Source organism: Lithobates pipiens, unplaced genomic scaffold, assembly GCF_037356315.1.
Source record: "Lithobates pipiens isolate NorthernLeopardFrog02 unplaced genomic scaffold, aLitPip1_a1.2 Scaffold_3, whole genome shotgun sequence".
NCBI lineage: Eukaryota > Metazoa > Chordata > Amphibia > Anura > Ranidae > Lithobates > Lithobates pipiens.
In genome coordinates, this window is record NW_027507790.1 from 103059834 (window position 1) to 103067582 (window position 7749).

Consider the following 7749-nt stretch of genomic DNA (forward strand, 5'->3'; position numbering starts at 1 on the left):
CATTCACATCAGACTTTTCATAATCCTAAAGACATAGCGAACACCTTTAAAGATTACTACCATTCCTTGTATAACCTTGACCAGGACCCTGACACTCACCAACCCTCTGACACGGAAATTGATAGTTTCCTTGGCACTTTGCAGTTGCCTAAAATAGATACCCCTACACTGACTGCTTTAAAATCCCCCATCACTTGTGAGGAAGTGACCGCAGTAATTAAGACGTTGCCCATGCATAAATCCCCAGGGGCGGATGGCTTCTCGGCCGAATACTATAAAGCACTTACGACTATCCTGACCCCCAAACTTGCGAATGTCTTCAATTCTGCTATATCCACAGGCTCCTTTCCCAAAGAAATGCTACAAGCTATCATAGTCACGATCCCGAAACCGGGAAAAGACAACTCCCTCCCCCAGAACTTTAGGCCGATTTCACTCTTGAACTCCGATTTAAAAATATATGCTAAAGTACTAGCAAATAGACTGATGAATGTTACCCCTACCCTGCTAGGTTTAGATCAAGTAGGCTTTGTTAAAGGTAGGCAAGCACCCGATGGAACAAGACGCATGATCAATCTCCTACGATATTCTGAAATTAACAAACTTCCTAGCGTGTTTTTAGCCTTAGATGCAGAAAAGGCCTTTGATAGGGTACACTGGCCATACCTATCTAAGACCCTTCAAAAATTCGGACTATCGGGCCAAATTCACACAGCTATCATGACCTTGTACTCTCATCCATCAGCAAGAGTCTATAACTCAGGCCTTCTCTCCGACCCCTTTAATCTAACTAATGGCACAAGACAAGGGTGCCCATTGTCTCCTATAATTTTCTCACTGGTCATAGAACCATTAGCAGAAAGTATCAGGAACGCGACAGCTGTGAAAGGTATTCAGATAGGTGCAGAAACCCATAAAATAGGGCTATTTGCTGATGACGTCATTCTCACAGTTACTGACCCTGTCACATCCCTTGCTAAAATTAAAGAGCTGATTAGTAATTTTGGGAGGGTATCCTTTTATAAGGTTAATACTAATAAATGCTATGCCCTGGGGTTGTATTTATCATCGGGTACCCTAAGCACACTAAAAAATGTCTTCCAGTGTAACTGGAATCCTCTCTCAATCACATACTTAGGAGTACAATTTTCCCCCTCCGCTTCTGACACATACTTGCACAACTATCCTCCCCTGTTGGATAAACTGGCTGAAGAAATGAATCACATAGCTAAATTACATCTCTCCTGGGTGGGTAGAATAGCGGCTTATCAAATGCAAGTACTGCCTAAACTACTGTACCATTTCAGGACGTTACCAATCCCTATACCCTGTAAGTTCTTTGCTCAACTATCCAAACATCTAAACAAATTCATATGGGCAGGTAAAAAACCTAGACTAGCCTTAGCGAAACTCTATAAGCCAAAGTACCTTGGTGGAATGGGTCTCCCTAACGCCCAGGCTTACTATCATGCAGCTATATTGGACCAAATGAAATACTGGTTCTCCTGTCAATCCGACAATAAATGGTCGAACATAGAACGTACTGTCACCCCTGGGCATGACCTCCCTGCTCTAGCTATGGCGGCTAGCATTCACCACAAACCAACTATCCCCAACTACCCTACTATACAAGCCACGATTAAGGCATGGTCGGGCCTGACTCAAAGTAAAATTACTGACGTACCGATGAGCAGACTTCAAATTCCATTAGCAACCTACCAATACTTAATACCCAACTTCTCCACACAGCGATGGAAACAATCAGGCAATCACTTTTTTGCGCCCCTTGATGAACAAAGAGACTTAACTGACCGTTATAGACTATACCAAATTCGGCACCACAATGTGTCCAATACTTCTAATCTGGTAGAAATTCCGCAAGCACTATGGGACTTCCTTCTAAACAAAAGCTCTACCTGTAGAAAGGGGATCTCACTTTTCTATAGACTAGCAAACCCTCTGTATCTGAACTCTAAACTGCCCTGCATGTTACACTGGGAAAGAGAAATGAGGAAGGAATACTCACTCTCGCAATGGCATACGGCACTAAAATATAGTGGGAAATCCTCTGCTTGTATAGATCACTGGGATAATGCCCAGAAGATACTACACCGATGGTACCTAACTCCGCTACGCATCCACAAAATGCATACAGACACAGCCCCTCTGTGCTGGAGGAACTGCCAGCACATGGGGAATCTTCTTCATATATTATGGAGTTGTGAAATTATTACCCCATATTGGAAGAAAGTAGAATCCCTGATCAGAGATATCACAAAGTCTAAGTGTAATATTGACCCAGGTTTGGCTCTTCTTAGCCTCTCGATAGAGCAATTCCCTCCAGTGATGCGAAAAATAGTGATTAATATTCTCTTTGCTGCCAGAATTTCGTTGACAAGACATTGGAAGACCCCCACACCCCCTTCTCTAGAGGAGGTTATTACCAGAGTAAACAACATATATCTTATGGAAAAGATGTTAGCATACAAAGAAGGGGCAATCCCGGGTTTCCATAAATACTGGGGGACCTGGGATTCCTCCAAATACGCCTCTCCACATCTGTGATCTAATTCATAGATTTTCATATTGAATTATATCTTGAAATTAAGTTGCCTTAACTCAAAATGCGTTTCATACAACTACAGTGTAAGTAGAGGTAATAGCACCCATTTTAGCCCAGGAGTAGTGCCCAAAGAGGAATCTATATCTATGTTGTGTTGAAGTTTCTTGTTTACCGTTTTCCCTATGCCTTATGAACAAGTATTGCTGTACTAAGTATTAAAACAAATGAGCTGCGTACTTACCTGTGCCATCGCCCTTGACCCTCGGTAAGGTCAAAGGATACTAATACTCAGGTAATCCTACTCCAGCGCTAAGCCTGCTCACAGTGTGTACCCGTATGGGGTGACAGGCTAGGCCTACTAGTAGGCCATTTAAGGTTTTCAACCTATAATAGCTCTAATAGGATACTACTGTTTATTTTTTCTTTTCTTTGTGAGTATGTGGTACACTGCCTTAAATGTGTATGATAATGCTACATATTTCTTTGTCAACTGATGCATACTTGTTTTATACAAAATCTAATAAAATTCTTTGGTTAAAAAAAAAAACAGTGATTTTTTAAAAAGAAACTCGATTCACAATTCGAATCAAGTTTTTTTTTTTTATGGACACCGCGCCAGTCCTGAGGAGCTGCGGGCAGGAGTTTTTAGGTGGACTAGGCCAAAGCTGCGGCCTCACCTAAAAACTCCTGCCAGCAGCTCCTCAGGACCGGTGCGGTGTCAGCACCGATCTTGGTAAAAAAATAAAATAAATAAAAAATGATTTGCTGAAAACTTTTATTGATTTGACCTCTCAACTCGATTCAAGATTCAAATCGATTTTTGCCCCAGCCCTACCCTATATGTGTACAATCAGAACTGCTTTTTTTTCTTGATTGTTCAAAGTACCAGCTGTTCCTCTGAAAAGCGATCAGTGCTCAGATCGCTTTTCAGAGGCATTTGACAGCCGGTAAAGAGGCAATATGTTGCTTCCTGACCACCTGTCTTAACCTCTTAATGTGATTGTAAAGGTTTGCTTTTTTTTTTTTATAACAAACATGTCATACTTACCTGCATTGTGCAGCTCGTTTTGCACAGTGGACTCGAACCTCGTCTTTTTGGGTCCCTCGGCGGCTCTCGTGGCTCCTCCTCTTATCAGATAACCCCCTAGGAGAAGCGCTCTCCCGGGGGGGTTACCTTGCAGGTGCCCCCGACGCCCACGTCATTGGATTTGATTAACAGCAGCGGGAGCCAATGGCTGAGCTGCTATCAATCTATCCAATCAGGAGCCGAGAACCCCGGGAAAAGGAAGAGCGCATCTCCACCTGGTGAAGTTCCAGGGCTCAGGTAAGTAAAAGGGGGGGCTGGGGGGCTGGCGGGCCAGGGACTGCCAGGGTTTTTTTTCACCTTAATGCTTAGGATGCATTAAGGTGAAAAAAACACGAGGGTTTACAACCCCTATAAATGCATCATCACTATGCTGCAACTGCATGCAATGCACACAGTTGCAGAGTGGTTGCAGTGCAGCACCATTAACCTAGGGATGTACTTAAAGGGTGCCCTGACTGGAAAAAGATGGAGAGACACCGACATAGAGGAACCAATCTCTCCATTATCCCCCTGCAGCTGCTGAACGCCTGCAGGAGGGAGAGGTGGAGAAGCAGCGGGAAATGGAGAAATTGGTTCCTTTATATGCAGCCACCCACTTGCAACCGGGCCCTGTTGTTCCACCACAAGCTCGGAGGAAAGGGTCCTGTCAGGGGGGCCCTTCATGGTTTCTTGCATCGGGGCCCTGAAGGTTCTAGTTACGCCACTGGTGTTTCAGATTCTCCCTAAAACATCAATGATGTTCTTCATTTTTTGTTGAACATCATTGATGTTTTTCTTAAAATTATCTAAATAGCGATTGCACCCCATTATCTCCCCAATGATGATCTGGGCACTTTCACTGGTAAAATGTGATTCTTCGACCACAATATCCACATCACCTAAAAATAAACCAAAAAAACACAGTGTATTATAAATATGCAGGCATACATTGATTACCTTATCTGAAGCTGTCTCAGACAATCACCTGTTGTGGTGCCAATTTCGCCAATTTCAACAATCTCTCCTACCTCCTGCTCCTCTGCTTCTGGTGTTGGATTTCCCATTCTTTGGGAGATGTGGGGTCCCTGGTGTCCTCAGACGTCCTGAGTCTTCTCTCCCCTATGAGAATGTAAAAAAAGGAATACTTAGCACATAGATATTTGAGGGCAGAAATAGGAATATGAAACATTGCTTAGAAGTGTTGTACAATTGTGTTTTTTCGCAGAGTTCAAAGCTGAAAACATTATTTTTGACACTTTCTAAAGCTGGAATACTTACCTGTTTTGTGAAAGTTTGACAGATGGAGACCCCCCCCCCATAGTATCCACGTGTGTGGGACGCCCTAATAAAAAGGGTGTTCTGGTGTCCCACACTAGTGCTCCTGAGTCTAGATGACTGAGTGTCCTCTCCTTTACACTGAATCAAGTTTGCATTTCATTCTATTACAAACCCCTCTAGACAACAAACTTCCTTTGAATAGAAATAGGCCTGAACAAATATAGTTACGTGCAACTTGCCAAAACATCGTATTTGAAGTGGGCGAACAATGTTTTTTACGAACGATTGAACCAATGAACATGAAAGTGGCCATTTTAAACTGTACAACATTAAAGAAAAGCACATGGAGCAGTATGCAAGCAATAATAATAATATGAACACACGACAACTACTTACTTTTTTGAAGAACTCGCTTGATCCTTCTGTACTAATCGTGCTCCCTCAGTTTTAGGTCTGACCAGTGTTTCCTCAGTTGATCCTTGGATCGTCGCACCCCAAAATTCTTCTGAAGACTCTTCACAACTTTAGTCATGATCTTGGCTTTTCTGACATTTGGGTTTGGGTAAGGTCCATACTTCCCATTATAGTCATTCCTCTTCAATATGTCCACCATCTCCAACATCTCTCCAAAAGACATATTTGAGGCCTTAAATCTCCTCCTCTGGGATCTGGACATTTCTGGCTCCGGGCTTTCCTCCTCCTCCTCGTTACTGGTATAATTAGTGCACACCTGCTGTGTCTCCGCCATGTGCTCTCCCCACTGCACTGAAAGAGAAGGGGCGGTGAATAGACTAGAAAAAACGTCAGGGGTGGGCAGACTTTAACGCATGCGCACTGTACATAAAACGCAACACGCATGCATCGTACGTACGATCTTTGGAAGGAGGAACTAAAGCATCGATCATTCGAACGAAGGTACAATTATAACTTGGTACATCACTAGCCTATACTGCTTCTAGATTGAGGCTTATATTGGGACAAGATTATAAGAATTCAGCCTGACATTAGGGTTTGTCTTGTGTTGTGTCTTGCAGAGAATATGGATCCCTTCAAGGAACCACATTTTCTGGGGCTAGTCATTGATATGCTCAGATAGCTGCCATGCCTGTGGCAGATGAACAACCACCTTTATAAGGACCTAAGAAAGAGGAAGGCAGCGGTGGGGAAACTGCTTGCTTTGGTGAAGATGATGGTCCCCACGGCAGACATGACCTAAGTGATGGCCAAAATTGGTGCCCTGAGAAGTACATATCTGAGGGTGAGCAAGAAGGTCCAGGAGTCCATGAGAACTGAAGATCCAGATGACATTTATGTCCCCAGGATGTTGTACTATGACAGGCTGCATTTTCTGGCAGACCCAAGGGAACCCAGGCTACCACTCTACCATCTTCCTTCAAGGCCTCCCCCCCCCCCCCCCCCATCTGAGGCTTCCAATGTCCAACCTGTGCCTTCCAGGCAGCAACATGTGGAGGGGCCCAGCTTGAGACAGGTATAGCATTGTTCAACATATTTATTGTCGTACATTTAATGATGTTAACTAGATGTTATTATTGATCAGTAAGTTCTGTTTTAACAAAGTGTTTTACATATCAATAGACAACAGTGACCAAAAAAGATTGGGACAAGAATGAAAAATGCTGGGCTCAGAATGATAGTCTGTTCTATTTATTAACATTCAATTTGCAACAGTCATGAGCTTAAAATTGTGTGATTGATGAACAAAAAAATAAAGCTATGTCCCATTTACATACACAGGAAGACCTCAACTGGGAGGAGGCTGTGTCTGGTGGCAGCCGGGAGGAGGCTGTGGCAAGTGGCAGCCGGGAGGTCAACCATCACCCTCCCCCCCTTCCACAACTACAAGAGCAGAGCCACAGCCTGGAAGGAAGCCTGGAGGGAAGTGCCTAAGGAAAACCAGAGACTGATATGGCCTTGGTTCAGTCTAGTCTGACAGAAGATGCAGGCTCTTGTATGACCACAGCCTGGGGTCTTAGCTGTCATCTGCTCTTCCTGATCTCTTGGACTTCTGGACCAGACTGTTCTCCCTTTAAATATGGACTCCTCAGGCCACCAATTTTGCATTTAAATAATTGATGTCTGCCCTGGGGGCCAAAGGCTTTGCCAAATTGACCAGTTTCTCCAGCATTGCCTTCCTGTTTATTTGATTATGACACCTAATAAAGGTTAAAGAAATACTTGCATATGTGTTTTACTTCAAAAAGGACAGCTTATTTGTGAGTAGGCAGGTACATTTCAAAAATACAAAGTCAAACTAACAAGGGGCACCAACACTAACCAACCTCCTCAAAATTAAAAAATAAAACAATAAAATAAAAAGATAATAATGGTGTTGTGGTAAGTTTACACACAAAACACACCAGAATAATTACGAAGATGAGCAAAATGTAAAAAAAAGGAGATATTGATTAAAAAACCAACCACAAAATGTAAACAAAAAAAAAATGATTCAGGAGATCTGACGAATAAAAATATTCTATTCATGAAATCAGGAAAAAGAATAAAGAAATATGTTTTGGAGAAGCGTGTGTGAATATGAGCAGCAAAACAACTTCATTCTTCTAGCATTATAAAGAAAAGAGAATGCGCTGCATTAAACAATTTTTAACATTGCAACGTGACGAATGTGCTATATCGACTACGAACGCTAGTTTTACCTGACCGATCGCTTCCGTCTCAGAATTTATTCTGAGTGTGTATGGCACTTTGTCCGTCGGACTAGGCTACACACGATGGGAATTGAAGCAATCGGATTATGTTGTTGTAAAATTTGAGATCCAGCTCTCAAACTTTGTTGGTCAGAAATTCCGACGGAAAAAGTCAG